This window comes from Ischnura elegans, chromosome X (assembly GCF_921293095.1).
Source record: "Ischnura elegans chromosome X, ioIscEleg1.1, whole genome shotgun sequence".
NCBI classification, from domain to species: Eukaryota; Metazoa; Arthropoda; class Insecta; order Odonata; family Coenagrionidae; genus Ischnura; species Ischnura elegans.
Window position 1 is genome coordinate 111,006,291 of NC_060259.1, and position 15,573 is coordinate 111,021,863.

The following is a 15,573-nucleotide window of genomic DNA, read 5'->3' on the forward strand; positions in this document are numbered from 1 at the left end:
TTCCACACTTTAATATATAAATCCACCATCGACTATGGTTTAGAAACTTTGTAGTGTTTTATGTAATCGGCCTTCTTTTGTTCACCCAAACTTCTTTCTCCTCATACTCCCCTCACGCCACTCCATATACCCCCTCCTCCAACCTTGGCTCTGGTATAAATTCATGAGAGAGTGTCCGTTTCATCAACTTAAAATGGCATAGATTGTCGAAACCACGACCGGCCGGCCGGTAGTGGGGCTACATATTAGTGTGGAAATTACCCTTTGTTGTGTATATTTTTATCATGTATATAATAGATATTTGTTAGTACGTTTTCAGTGATGTTCCCTTCTTATTGTGGATGGGCATATCGTAATATTTGATTTGGCATAGCGATATTTTGAATATTAGCTTTGTAATCATGTTTCAACCAATAGGTAATTCCCCAAATTGACACATATTTTCTATCTCAACACGTCTACCCTGTAACGTCGTTCCGCTTCATTTAAATGCGCCAGTACGCAACGAGTTAATGGACAACTCTCGCCATAGATATAGACGAAGAGAAGCTACAGGTTAGAGGCTACTCCTAAAATAATTATTCGAGAGGTCGTTGAGATGTGTGTGAAAATACACACGAAGACAATGTCTAGAGATATGAGTAAAGTGACATTGTCATAATAAACCTCCTATCAATGGCAGAATCACATGGGTGTTATGCAGTCAAAGTTGGTATCCGAAGAGCCAAGACCATACTGACAAATAAAGTGAAAGACGAAAGACTATACTAACAAATAAAATGAAAGGAGAGAACATATGTGTCGGAAATAAGGAGGATTATATGGTGGAAATGTCAGAAAAAATAATAAATGTAACATCTGCGCGGCATAGACATCAATAGGTCGTACAATAACCAGGATGTCTACATATTGGTGATTGAAGATGCAGATCTTCATTAAGATTAACCCGCGGAAGCCTTCATAAGGATGTTGGTACTTGATTGAGATCGAGAGAAATTTCTCAGACGACCAAATGAATTCACCCTATTCACTAAACTGAAGAAACCGACTATAGTTTCGGCAGAACTGTCGTGCGACGTAAATCGCGGAAAAATTCTGCTTCGCGTTCACACCCGTGAAGTCTGCACGAAAGCGGATATTAAGATGTTTTCCCGGAATCATTTTACCTTTGCACCATCCCAAAATCCGAATCAGTGGGTGTATGGTGGGAGTGTTAGGATACCAGCCTTCAATCAGACATTAAGTAAATATATATTATAATGATCTTATGTGAGCTTTGGTAACAGCATTATTATTTAAATTGGTCCTTAACTGACCTAGAGAAAAACGAATTCCTGAACCTATCCGTTCGGTAATGCAACTCCAGTACTGTCTCCTCTTAATCGGGTCACAAAATATGGTGAGACGCCACGAAATATCCTTATCGCCACACGAAAATATTCAATTACCTACTCTTCATTTAGTCAATCAGCTTAAACCTACCGCGTAATATCCCAGTCTATTAGGGCTCTCAACCTATAAAATGTGAATTCGCGCGTGGCACGTTTATCGAATAGCTCCGTTTTTCCATTTAATTTACTTAGACTGGCAAGAGACTCGGAGTTTGCGCGCTAGGCTTGGATGTCTTGAACAATTGAGAATAGATATCTTTCAGAGCGACGCGAAGGACAGCCTATTAGAACCCCGCAATATTTTCACGTCCCGCAGAAACGAGAAATAAAGAGAGATATTTTCCCGAACGGAATGTAGTTCCGTACGGGAGTTATTTTACCCAGAAAAATGAAGGCTTTTAATAAATGCTGGGCGGAACTTTGTTAGAGTATTACTTTTTATTTATGACCGACTGATGTCCTACATCTCCCTCCATACGCCTACTTAAGGAACTTGGAATGAAGTAAGGAAGGAAGGGTGGAATGTAAATTTGGATTTACTTCATAGACTAAAAAGTTTCAGTCATTTAATTTAGGCGTGAATTCGTGGTTCCACAAAGTCAGCTCTCCAGCCTTGGAAAATATACACTCTGGGGCACATATTCAAACCACGTCATCGATAGCTACTGAGGTATAGAAGTCGCCACGGTTGATGCAATGTTGAAGGAACAAGTGATTTGCGTTCTTACTGAAGACACCACCTTGGCACTCTCGGACAGCCTTCGGTATGAGTCATTTCAATGGATATGAATTCATTTCACGATCTGTCCACTACGATGACTTCCATGGCGTCCCCGCAGCACGTTTGGCCATTCCATGCGCTGTGCGTCACTCTGCCCGTGAATCCGCATCCCACGGCCCTCGCGTGATCGCAGTCCCAAAGAAATAACGGCGAGACCAGAACTAAAATTGTTTGTTGGAAGAGAAATTTGGAAAAGCTGCCATTCATAAATCTTTGACTGTCGGGCACTCTTTGACTAATAATCTTATACATTTATGAAGAAGCTAGAGCTTAAAAGGGCGCATCGTTTCCGCTCGACAAGGATTATTTCATAGCGCATTGTTTATTCAGCGCTAAAGCTTTTATCTTGAAATTTTTGGATGCATGGAGGTGACCCTTTTCAATAATTATATGTACCTCAAATTGTAAAGTTTTACCTCTGAACATTCTCAAAAGTAAAATTTTGCCTTTTGAAATGTAGGCAAATACTGGCATCTCTATGTAACCTGAATATTTTAAGATGATAGCGTGATTTTAAAATGAGTGATGCGTCACTAACTACGACAAAGTAGACCTGGTGAAACGGCCTCTTAATAGAATCAAGGCCAGTTTTGGGCTGGACAAGTAAAGTAGTGTTGCCGCGAGACGGGACGAGACTTGAGCCAGTCTCGTCTCTGTCTCGAACGAGACTCTCGTCTCGTTTCCCCAAAATAAATTTAGCACCATAATAAGGCGTTTCCTTTGCGTGCTTAATCGCTGAATCGGTACGCTCGAAATAGGAAAGCTATTAATATATATTTTGAATATATATATTTCTAGACACCAATTACATCAAACTACTACAAAAACATCAAATTTATTGATACTCAATGAATAAACTAGTAATATAAAAAGTTCTAAAAAGGGAATGTTGACGCAAATTTACTGCAGAGAAATCCCCCAAACGTTTAAGTAAATGATAGTATAAATAATGTGAGTGGTATAAGAGATCATTTTCACTTAAAAAGTACTTTAAATAATTTTCAGATTTAAAAAAAATTTACATAATTTTCTTAATCTGATAACCCAAATTTCACGTCACCCACGAGTTCACACAGAGTAAACTTCTTGCTGATTCGTGACCTAAGCGGTTTCTATGCCTTTTATTCCCAAGGCTGCTCTTGAGAACAGGAGAACAGCCCTTCTGCTGTAACAGATGTCGCGGGAATATTAAGGAAATCTCCCGCCATTTTTGATAGTACTGGAAATGTTGCCTCATATGCCTTCCACCATGTGAATGTGTTTACATCGCATCGGGGATTTCAGCAATTGAAGATAGCCTTCAAGCTCTTTCCTCCATTTTTCATGTTGGGATGATTGACTAGGAACGAATATATGAAAACCAAAAGCTCTTCACAGAAAATGGTCGTATTTCTACGTAAAAATAAAAAATAAATAAAATTTCTAAGATTAATTGAACTCATAGGTCAAAATAGTATAGGTAAGTGAACTTAGTTGAAAAGGAGAAAATACCTACCAGGACTGGGTCTTGACTGCTTAGAGAGAGAATATGAATCTAGAAAATCTTCCTCGTTACTTTCAACCCATGCAGACGTCTCAGGATTCTCTAGATCCATTGACTAACATTGGCGGGCTGTTTTTGGGTGGGTTAACTTTCATGATAGACATTGAACATTCCCTCAAATTTCAAAAGAGACTTTTACTGCACCTCTTTTCCCCATTGCGTCCTGGAGAACGTTTCACATTTATGACTTGGATCTATTATTAATTCCGTGCAATAAATCCAGTTTGTCAGGCGGAAGTGCTTTAACATCTTGTCCCGAGCATCTTGATGGACAAGCAGCAGTTTCTCATCACCTTCGTTCCTTCAAGGCTTGTTATCCAGTATTTCCGTGATTTTTCTAGCTTATCCAACAGGAAGGTTTATGAGTGGAAGGGAGTTCGTAATTTTCTCTTTCTCATTTATTCCTAATTTCCACTTTAGAAAGTAGTCCAATTTTGCTGGATAAATTTTCCAAGATTATTATCACAGGAAACAAGGAAAAGTAGTCAGCATTGAACACTGCATTACTTGGCTCCAGAAGTCACGCTCATACATCCAGAAACAGATTATTTAGCAAATAATCTTTTTTATAGTTAGATAATTTGTTGAAAAGTTATTATTGAATTATATTTCAACTTTAAAGTTAAAGAAAAAATGCAAAATTTACTTCGTCTTAACAGAAGGACACAGTATTAGGTATAAAGCTAGACCAAATACCACTCAAGGACATGCATCTGTATTTCGAGACTTTCGAGAGTTTCGTGGATGTGGTGTCGTCTCGTCTCGTTAAAAAGTTGTCTCGTATTGAATTCTACCCAACGTTCAATTTCGGCATGATATACCCAAAATTACAACTTTTCTACTTTTAAAACCAGCGATTTTACACTTTATGCAGAATTTTAGTATCCCTTTCTCCCCTTACCTTACCTAATAAGCACTCAAATCTCAGGAGATGTTTGGCCAACTATGCCCCGCCATCCCCCTCGGTCTTGCATCCAGCCAGCATCTATTTCCATTCTTCTTATATCTTTCCCAATTTGGTCTTTCCTGTGCAGACTTTGTGTCTTTGAAAGACAGTGCGTCTTTCTTCGATTTAGAAATAGTCTCTTTGGTTTTGAGCCTGACCGTTCGGAGAGATCCAGGTGACTTTGTATGTATCTTTGCGTGAGAAGCTGGTGGACAATATACTCAAATTTCTTAATCTTGCTAGACTGATCAGCCTAAGACCATTATCATTGGTAGTTTCACGTGGGTTGTTGCATCCCATATTGCTGCCATCCCAGATCATTTCCCACCCTTGCATCTCCTTGTAGTATTTTATATCATAGTTTGGTATGCTTGACATGATATGGTCCAAAAGGTCATAAAGTGTCTTTTTTCTAAAAAAAAAAAAACAAAATCAAACGTTATAAGTAGAACTGTCTTGGGCACACCATTCTAAATATCGTTCATTTTACCACCAACTTTTGAAACCCTCACCTACTAATCGAGAAAAATTATCGAGTAGTTTTCGCGTTGGCAAAAAATTACATTGGGTATAGTAGAATGATTATTTTATGGGTACGAATAACTAAAAAAAGGAAAACAGCACAAATGAACTACATTGGTCCCGCCAACGGGAGTATAGTGACCGAAAATTGTGGTAGAAAACGAAAGCTTTTAAATACATTCAAAATTTATTTATGTTGTGTAGTCCAAAAAAAGCACTAGGCCAATTATAGAGGGCTCTCAATGAAAAAGAAAACAATTAATTAACAGCAAGTAAAACGTAAAAAACAATGTAAAATTAATATTCAGCAGCATTATCAAATAAACAACTAAGAGTGGTAGGCTTCATAGGGGGGTGTGAGGAGTTGGGGGAAAATTACGCGATTGGAGATTGTGCGAGATGGATGAGGGATGAGAAAAAATTATCACAATTTGGTACGCACTCTGAATAGTAATTAATGGAAGGAGGCAGTTTGAATAGAAAATAACGTTTTGAGACAGAAAGGTGGGGTGTGAAACAATGAAATAGGTCACTTGAACTCGTCGTGCGCAAAGGAACACGAAGCGGGAAAAGACAAAGAAGGTCTAATGATCTGTATTTGCTATTAATAATAGTTTCCCGTCATTAAGGATACGGCGATCAGCTAGAGCTACAACACCAAGAGAGGATCTAATCATATTGGGGGAAACGTAACGAAAAGGCTTGTGGCGGTAGTGAACAATAGGGAGGGAAGAGCAGCTTAGAGTAAAAAATAACCTCTAAATCGTTCTGAGAGGTAGCTGAAGGAATATTACGCCCAGAGAGCCGGCAATTGTGACTCTATATATAATTACGTAACGTGAAAGGTAAGATTGTGGACTTGACAGGATTAACCCTTAGATGCACGCTAAGCGGGGATTTTGCCGCAATTTTCAAAAATTCGAAATAGCGCGTTTATTGCGCATGGATCACTGGTGGTACACTTAGGTATTCTATTTCTGTACTTTTTCCTCTACCAAGAACATATGTTTGCGTCAATGTGACGACCAGCTATTGCGTCAGAATCTTACAAAGTGAGAACGACGACAACTTCGTGTGATTTGCCGCTAGATGGCGTTCACACGATACTAAGGAACTTCTGATAATCTGTCGCTACCGTGGAAACTTGGAAGCATAATTATTTTTTCAATAATATGTTAATATGTTGTTTCGTATTTATTATATTTATGCGGCTACCCCGAAAAACTTTTGATGAATAAAGTAAGAAAAAAAACGGCTATTTCCAATAAACCCCGAACGGACAAACATTGCTCTCCTTCTCTGCTCACCACCTACTTTCCTGGTGCTCACGTTCTACAGAACATTTTGAAGGACTTGTATCCCATCCTGTCTAAACACAAGTCCATCTCTCAGATTTTCCCCTCCACTCCTCGAATCACATTCAAGAGACCACCGAATCTAAACACCACATTTAAAGCCACCCGCCCTCTTCAAAAGTCGCAGTCAGTCACCAATCTCCACACCCTCACCTTGCAATCGACCCAGGTGTAAAACCTGCAAGATTTTCTCTCCACCCCCTGCTTCTTTTCTCCCCAAACTTAAATGCCTTCCGATTTTCCCCTCCACTACTTGTACATTAGGCCGGCCCTTATTTTTCATAATTGCGAAAAGTTATGTTTTCCTGGTCTCAAAATGATCCAAATGGTGTTTATATTCACGTGTTAAAATTTGGTTACTTTAAAATAACGGCAACCCGTGCCCCAAGGGCCCTAAGTACTAAGGACCCTCAATTGAGTTTTTTGGGGCCGAAAAAGCGCTATTTCTATGTAAAACGTAAAAGTAAAGTCCTTCAGGACCGATTTTCTGTTTGTTTTAACCTATCTCTAAGCGTTTAGGAGATATCGTCCGTCGTAATGCGATCCCCCCCCTAAGGCGCCACCCCGCACCGCGGCACCGCTGAGGTATGTCCCGCACCACTTACAAGAGACTTCCCCTCAACCCCCTCCCCTCCCTCGGCAAAGACTTTGCTCCTGATGTCAAGATATAGCGTCTGAAGAATAGCGCTTACGTTAGAAAGAATTTAATTGCCATAACAATACTTCCAATCTAAGAGATCAATTTATTTTCACTCTGTCCATGAATTTCGGTATATTAACCAAAATAAAATAGATTGTCATTGTATTTCTAATTTTTCACTGACATCCCATATTTGACAATTAAAGTGCCTTTCCGCACGTAAGGGTTGTATTGCGATGAAAAGTCACACTTATTGTTAGAAATAAATTTTGAAAGCTCTCTTCCTTCAACGTGACTGCCTAAAAATCTTGAATTAGTTTCACTCCTCTCGCTGCACAATCATTTCCCACTTAATGACCCCGAATATTTTGCAAATCGTTCTTGTATGTTCATCACATTCGCGCATGTTCACATCAAAGAATGCAACACATATTTACAATACATTAAATAGCTATCTCGAATTAGTGGTGTCAAAATTTGGTATAGATACCTTAGTCATATCTTTACGTTTATAGAATGCCCTCTTCGGTGGATCATATTTTCCTACACAAGACCACATACGGCGTATCACGTTTTTTTCACACCTAGAAATGGATCCGTCAAAGAATGACAGGCATACCAACTCCTCACTCATGTACCACAAGTGGTTTGAAAACCTCTTTTGTGCTGCTTTCGCTATGTCCAGGTTAACACTTTCGTAATTAACAAGTCTTTGTAGGAACTGCGAGTCACTGATGGGAGCTAATGCAACAAAAGGAGCGGAGAACCACATCTTTTCATTTCTTCTTGAATATATTGAAATCTATTCAACTAATAACTGCATTTTGTACTCCTCTTTATTTGCGTAAGAACTTTATTTCTTCAGCCCAAGCACATTTATCCGAGAGATTAACTGCACTTTCCTCCTCGCGCGTCAAAAATGCAATGGTACCGCTCCTTGCAATGTCAAGCAAATCATCAAGTTTTGTTGCGAAAGATTCTCTTCTCTTCATATCCACTGTAGTTCGCGCTCTCTTTATGCCGTTGCACGTTCATCCATTCTTTGCGTCATTTTTCTAACTTTTCAATCGCCTTATTTTCCGTAACAACAGGAATTCTAGTTTTTTTTACTATGTATGAGACGCATTTCTCACGGTTTTTCTCGCACTAAGTCTTACAAATTTCGAACCCATTAGGTGATAGAGAAAACACACAGTACTTCTCTCACTGTCGGTAAATTTGAGCCGAGTATTTCTTCACCTTCTTTTCCAACCAGTTCAATGCCTGGATTTAGTCTTGATTATATGCCTTTCCTTGTTGGTCTATTTTTAAAATGAACGTCACGTTCATGATAAAGTATTTATTTCACCACTTTTCTCCTTACATCCTAAAAAACTTTGCACTTCCTATCCTTTGCACACTATAGACAAGAACTATCTCTATCTATCCACAGTGATCTACATCCGTGAACTGACAGCCTCGTTTCTTCTTCCTTGAATATTTCTATCTACTGTTGGAGCCCTGGAAGCCCTGCTCATTCCCTTCATTCCTTTATTATTCATAGACACATTTGTTACACATGCTTATAATATTTTGTACATAAAAAGCACTTTGGAACAAAGCCTGCTGGAATGGTTTGCGGCCGTATGGCGGCAAAAATCAAGGTTTAAGGGGTCGGTACCCAGTACATAGGACGGCGTTGAAGTTAAAATTGACATTACAGGCTTTAACAACATTAATCATGACACAAGAGGAACAACCTATTCAATACTGTACCACTAGCATGTAAATCTTGCCATCAGGAGCAAAGTCTTTGCCGAGGGAGGGGAGAGGGTTGAGGGGAAGTCTCTAGTAAGTGGTGCGGGACATACCTCAGCGGTGCCGCGGTGCGGGGTGGCGCCTTAGGGGGGGGGATCGCATTACGACGGACGATATCTCCTAAACGCTTAGAGATAGGTTAAAACAAACAGAAAATCGGCCCTGAAGAACTTTACTTTTACGTTTTACATAGAAATAGCGCTTTTTCGGCCCCAAAAAACTCAATTGAGGGTCCTTAGTACTTAGGGCCCTTGGGGCACGGGTTGCCGTTATTTTAAAGTAACCAAATTTTAACACGTGAATATAAACACCATTTGGATCATTTTGAGACCAGGAAAACATAACTTTTCGCAATTATGAAAAATAAGGGCCGGCCTATTGTACATCTACCAACATCATTTACCTCCTTCACTGTAATTTCTGCCCCGCTTTCTATGTCGGCCAATGCACCACCCCCCTCAATCTCAGAATTAATAATCACCGCGCCTCCAGCTGTCCATCATCCCCCACGCATCTTTACCAGTTCCTACACATTGTTTGTCGCACGACTCCGTCTTTAATCAATGTTTCAAAGTTTCAGTCATTGCCTCCCTCCCTCCCACTGACTCCGCCCTCAATCTCCACACCCTCGAATTGGCTTGCATTTGGCACTTACAAGCCAACCCCTTTCCGGGTTTGAACGTCGCTTCCTAACGTCTTTTTCTAACCCCCTCTCCCCATACACCTCTCCCCTCTTATCCCTTTTCCAACACTCTCCTTTCCTCCCCATTCTTAGCTAGGTTGAGAAAGAAGACAGTTCTTCGAAAGCTTCCGAGTTTATTTTTCCAGTGTGAGTGTTTATTTTTTTTGTGTCTCTGTGTTTATTGATATTGGCTTGAACTATTTATATTACGCTCCACGTGCATTTCATATTTTCCAAAACATTATGTGTGTGTATATATATATATATATTTTTTTTTTTTTCAAACATAATGCGGGGAAGGGGGGTATAGAAATAGATGGAATTGATGGGGGAGGAAAGGGGCGGTTAAAATAGGGGGAGGGGAGGGCGTCTAGGAGAAGGCAGAAAAACAAAGATGAGATATTACATCATACAAACAACCAAAAAACCAAATAAATCCCGGGTTTGCGTTATTTCACGAGGTAAAAGGTAAGGAGGTGGATTTACATCAGTGGGGGATTAAGTCGAAAATAGGTGAGTAACAAATAAACTCATTTTCGTTCAGTCTACGTATGAGAGAACTTAACTCGTTGAATTGAAATAAATAAATAAATTGTATGCATGGTAATGTTGTACTAACGCTTCAAACAGTAAAGGGAATGTGCTCAAGTCAGCGTGGCTAACCAAAGGCGAGGCAAAGGAAAGGATACATACAAAAGGAGAGCAAAGTGATTTGGTGGTGGGTATGAATGAGGAAAATAAAAGGTCTGAAAAGTGGGAAAGGAGAGGGGAGTTTGGAATGCACGTACCTGGCCCCGGCCGTGGTGACGTTACCGTTTGAAGCGGCGACACATGCACCCAACGTGCCTGTCATCTTTAAACGGTCCGCATCTTCCCTACTACAGCTTCATGTGGTCATTGCATTTCTCACCGATTCCCTCATTTGCTCACCGAGGAAAATTATCGTACACCTTTTTGCGAAAGTGGAAGGCTGAAATGTGGTAGAACAACGCATTAATTATTAAAATAAATAAAAGATTGTGGCACTTTTCCACAAAATTTTTACTTTGATTGATTAAACATTTTTTGGAAAAGAGCGACAATATTTTTTTTATTTCAGTATGTCTAACTGCCACCAATTGAAGCCTGAATCTGTTGAACTTATTGGAAAAAAAACTTGATGTTGATGTTGTATATAAAATAATATCGTCAAGTATTAGTATTCTATCTAAATCTGAAAAAAATATACATTCAGAAATGCTATATGAAAAATACTTAGACTGAGATGAGAGAAATGTCCCATTTGGGCTGAGCGTCTGGGAGCGAGTGGGAGAATCTCATGCAATGAGCAATGTGATGGCGACAAGTGCCGTAAGATAATCAAAATGTTTATTTTAAGGGGCTATAATTTTCAACTGCTGCGTACCTAATAAAATATGGATAAAATAAATCTGTTTGACAGCAAAATTGAGCCCCAATGAATGGCAAAATTATAAGTATACAATTGGGGGTAGAATGGTTCCTGTGAATGATTCTTTAATAGAGGTGCTTGGGAAGGTCAATGGGAGCGTATCAAAAACAATTAAATAAATAAAAAAATTCTTAAATAAATTGTGTGAAAAAGTAGCAAACATTTTTAATTGTTTACAATGGATTTTCACAAAGTTAAACCTGAAAGAATGGAGTTTATGGGAGCGTATTAGCCTAATGGGTGGAGCGTTGGGCTACTAACCGAAGGGATCTTAGTTCAAATCTCTGGAGAGACTTTAGAACCCACCAGGGCGATAACCTTAAAAGTGAGGTGGCCGAGGAGAAGGAAATGGCCCCAATGTCTGATGCTTAAGCGTCGATGGTTTAGAGCTGCATGAGACGAAGATTTAATAACCTTCTTCGTCCCATCTGTTTGCGTGCTCGAATGTTATCTGACAAAGTTATGAGAAGCAACGAGAATCAACCACGTACACCAAAGCCGTTCAAAACCAACCTTCGCGTTGAATCACTGAGTGAGGGAGGGGGAGCATAGACCATGTGGCCGAAACATATCGAGTTCCTCAAATTTATCCTCAACAGAAAGACATGCTCGCATCCATTGCCGTTGTCCACTCTGGGCCTAGTGGTGACCTTGACTGCGACCACGGATCCAAGGCGGTAGTGACGAGCAGCGATGGAGAGAGCCAAATGAGCGACAGAGACTCATTTGTCCCAGATGGCACTCCTCTCCCGTCAGGGGTTCTCGAGCGCTCACGTATTTTCTGTGCACCCGAGTGCCTCAACCAATGCATGACTGCCCGCACAATTTCTCAAATGCTGCCCAACATGAGGCACGCATTTGAATGCCATTTGCATGAAACTCGATTGCCTCAATGCGGGCGTCTGCGCCAACATTGCCCCTGGCTAAGTGCTCCACTTGATTCTCCTCCACCCAATCTCGACTGACACCTCGAAAACATTTGGCTGGCTACGAAAGCACATGGCAGTCGCCTGAGTGACGGACTTAGAGAGTTCTTCAACTTTTAACTTTGTTCTGTCCAAGTTGAATGAAGTTTCCTTAATCCACATTGCTTATTGTGGAGGAATTAGTTTGTGTGGGGAGTAGCAAGATAATGGAACTAAAGAAACTTTCGAAATGATGGAATTGAAAGTTACGAGTCGTTAATTTGAGTTCGCTTTTTTACAGCCATATTGAAACCGGAAATTTCAATAAGGTGGGATATGACCGGTTTCAAAGAAAAGCCTTATTAAATTATAAAAAGCTAAATTAATTAATTAATAAAGGAAAAGTAAAAAATGGAATATTTTATGATTCAATCAATTAAATATTAGAAATTGGCTGTTTCTCACATGGTTAAAACCTTTGGCATTAAAATATCTCCTCCAGGTAGGGGCGGAGCTCAACTTTACGACCACTATATTGCCATTTAATTTCTACAAAAGCATCTATCTATTATCTTGCAATTAGATGAAAGCCGATTCCTCCAAAATAAGAAACTGGGAAACACGCTCCAACTCAACCGAGCTTACCGAAAAACAACATAACCTAATCCGCGCATGAATCCACACCAGAGGTATGTTGGTATGTGAGTAGGCAAAGGTTTTCGGCCGAGTGGACCAGAGAAAGTTATTGGAAAATGGAAAGTAATTGCTCAATATGGAAAGACACATATAGGATCACTTCACGTGTTGTTGAATGAAATACAATTTCCCGCTTTTTAAATTATTTAAAGTGACGGAAAATTTCGACTATCATTTTCAAGTCTAAGATATTCGGCTTTATGAAGCAATAAATTGTTTAAAACAGTTAAAAACTGTATTTCATTGAACAGTACTTGATAGAAGAGTTAAACTACGTCGACCGTCAACGTCTACTTAAACCCAGAGATCACTGCAATATTAGCATACCTAAAAGTAGTCAAAGATAAGTCATCATTGGATGAAAGTTTGCCATATACCTTTGCCTAACTACTTAACAATGAGATTTTTCACCAGAATATGTTCAGCAGCAGCAGCAACTTCATTAATAATAACTACCAGGCTGAGAATTGACAGTCAAATATTTTACAAACTCAAAAATAATCGAGAGCGTCAAAACATGTCTGGCATTGAGCTTTGGGGAAATCAAAACGAAGAATATGCGGCAATACAATTAAACAAGAACAAGTTTTCATCATCAACTGCACATATATTTACCAGAATAACACATAACACCTGAACCAATTGTTACTTTTTTTGATTTTCTAGATTTTAACATCAAAATCAAAAACAGAGTATTCACCGAGCACCACGCCAGAGACGTTCACAAGACACAATTCATTCACTCACAAGGAAGTAATGACAGATGTAGCATCAAACAACAAATGCATTTTAACATTTGATCAAATTTAATAAACATAATTAATAGACAATTGTCTAACTTTAGTTTTAATAAGCAAAAGGTAAATGTTAATCAGACGTTAGTGGACATGTTCATAATCCGAGGGAATATCTCTGGAAGGAAACGGCGAGCCTACAGCGGGTCTACAGGGCAGCACGCTAAAATGCATCTTCAAGGTCCGAGAGTCCGCGTAGAATGTGGGTGGTCCGAGGCGAGGGCGGTGAGGCGAGCACATCCCTCGCACCATCCACCCTCCTCAAGAGACTTGCAGACCACGGCTGTCCGCAGAGACGCCAGCCTGGCCGCCTGCGGAAAACACCTGAAACAAGCGGAGCATAATTACGCAAACGCATTGACAATCATTAACTCTACTACTATCATCTATTGACCTCTCTTCACTTTCTGGCTAACATACATACGAATACCTTACTGCTGAATCACAGTTTCTAGACGATTGCTTCGTTTACTTAAAATCTACTAACTGCCTTCATTTTTATCCCTGGAATATCATAACTGGTTATCTACGTAAACAATAAGATTATTTGTTCTGTAAGTTTGAGAGTACTTCAATGACTTTATTTTCACTGGCTGGCTATAGAAAAAGTTATATTTCTGCTTTTAGAGGGTGCCTTATCAATGGCAAATCTACTATCTGCCTTAGAGATGCCTGTAGTTAATAAAAATTTATATATTGGGAGGGAAATGGTATCATGGAATCGATTAATTGCAAAATTATTCATAATTCATATAACCTCCTAATTATAAATTGATCAAAATCACCACCTAATATGTTGGTTCACCCATAATTGAGGTATATAACCTTATTTTCACATGCTGGCTAATAAACCAACGAATTGTAATTGAATTAATATTTCCAGGGAATGGTTTTACTATTGTCAAACTACCATCTTCCCTTCCACATGAGTAACATATCCCATTTCTACGTCTTTTTACAGAAATTTACAGTTTTTAATGCACCTTCACTGTGTCTCAAAAACTGCCTTTTAGAAAAGAACGAGAATAGTCGTGGAAAAAATTGTCGCTTCGCTTCGAGTTGCTTTGTTAAAGTGAAATGAAGCGAAGAAGGGCGAAAGGAGAAGGAAAATCAACGCCTGGCACGGATTGGACAGTCACTGAAAGGTCTCTCCCAGCGCTGGGATTTGATCTTAGACCCAAGAATGAGAACCCAGCATAGAAGCCATGATATTAACCCGAATCTTTACGTTTATAAACGACGACTACCAAGAATATCTACACTTTATCCATTGAAACTCAAAATAAATTATTTACTGCTCCAATTACATTTATTTCTCGTAAAAACACATCCTGTTTTACCTGAATTTTGATATCTTCTCCCAATTATATAGCTAATGTTTACGAGCGCTATATTGAACATTTGCCAACCCATGACATATGACAAAGACAAAATTAGCTACGAACTTATAACTGTTCCAAGTCCATGCCACTTTGAACACTGAACCAATTACCTGAGAGTTTAACGAGTTAGCCTTCCCCATGCCTGGCTGCCGACAGTGCATCACATTTGGCCTGAAATCACTGTGACACTTGGGTGAAAAGTTGAAATGGGCAAAAAAAAACTTGGACCCTTGAGCAATATCCCAGCCTATATTCACAGGACAGTCAATTGGCGCATTGATCCATGTGTTAATAGGGTAGTTTCCTTCATGAAAGAAAACGAAAAGCATTGATTGCGATTCGTCACCCGCCATTATTATATTCATAACGTATAAATTATTTGGTTTAAGAAATCCCACTTTAGACGAATGGCAATGGTCAATTTTAACCTCATTTGAAAAAGGCCAGATTGGCGCCCATGCGATGCCACTCCACGTGACGTCACAGGGACCTAGATGCTATACTTATGAGTAGTCAGGAGTTTTGCATCGTCTGAGATTACCAATGCATGCATGAGGCACAGAGCTCAGGGATACATTTCTTAATAATCACCTATTAAAATTGCCTATGGTCGGAAAGTTTCCTTTGTTTGATAGGGTATTAAAAATCCTTATATAAGCCAAGCGCTACCTGCTAGCTGGGTACTCTGC

The 15,573-nt window shown here is 39.5% G+C and overlaps 1 long non-coding RNA gene across 1 annotated transcript in view; it reads right to left on the bottom strand.

Annotated features, from left to right (window-relative positions):
* Nucleotides 1-13,294: 13,294 nt before the first annotated feature.
* LOC124171522 overlaps nt 13,295-15,573 on the bottom strand; it is a 30,030-nt gene continuing 27,751 nt past the window's right edge. The window contains exon 2 of the long non-coding RNA XR_006867802.1: nt 13,295-13,826. This is a non-coding gene — a long non-coding RNA (uncharacterized LOC124171522). The remainder of the gene's footprint in view (nt 13,827-15,573) is intronic.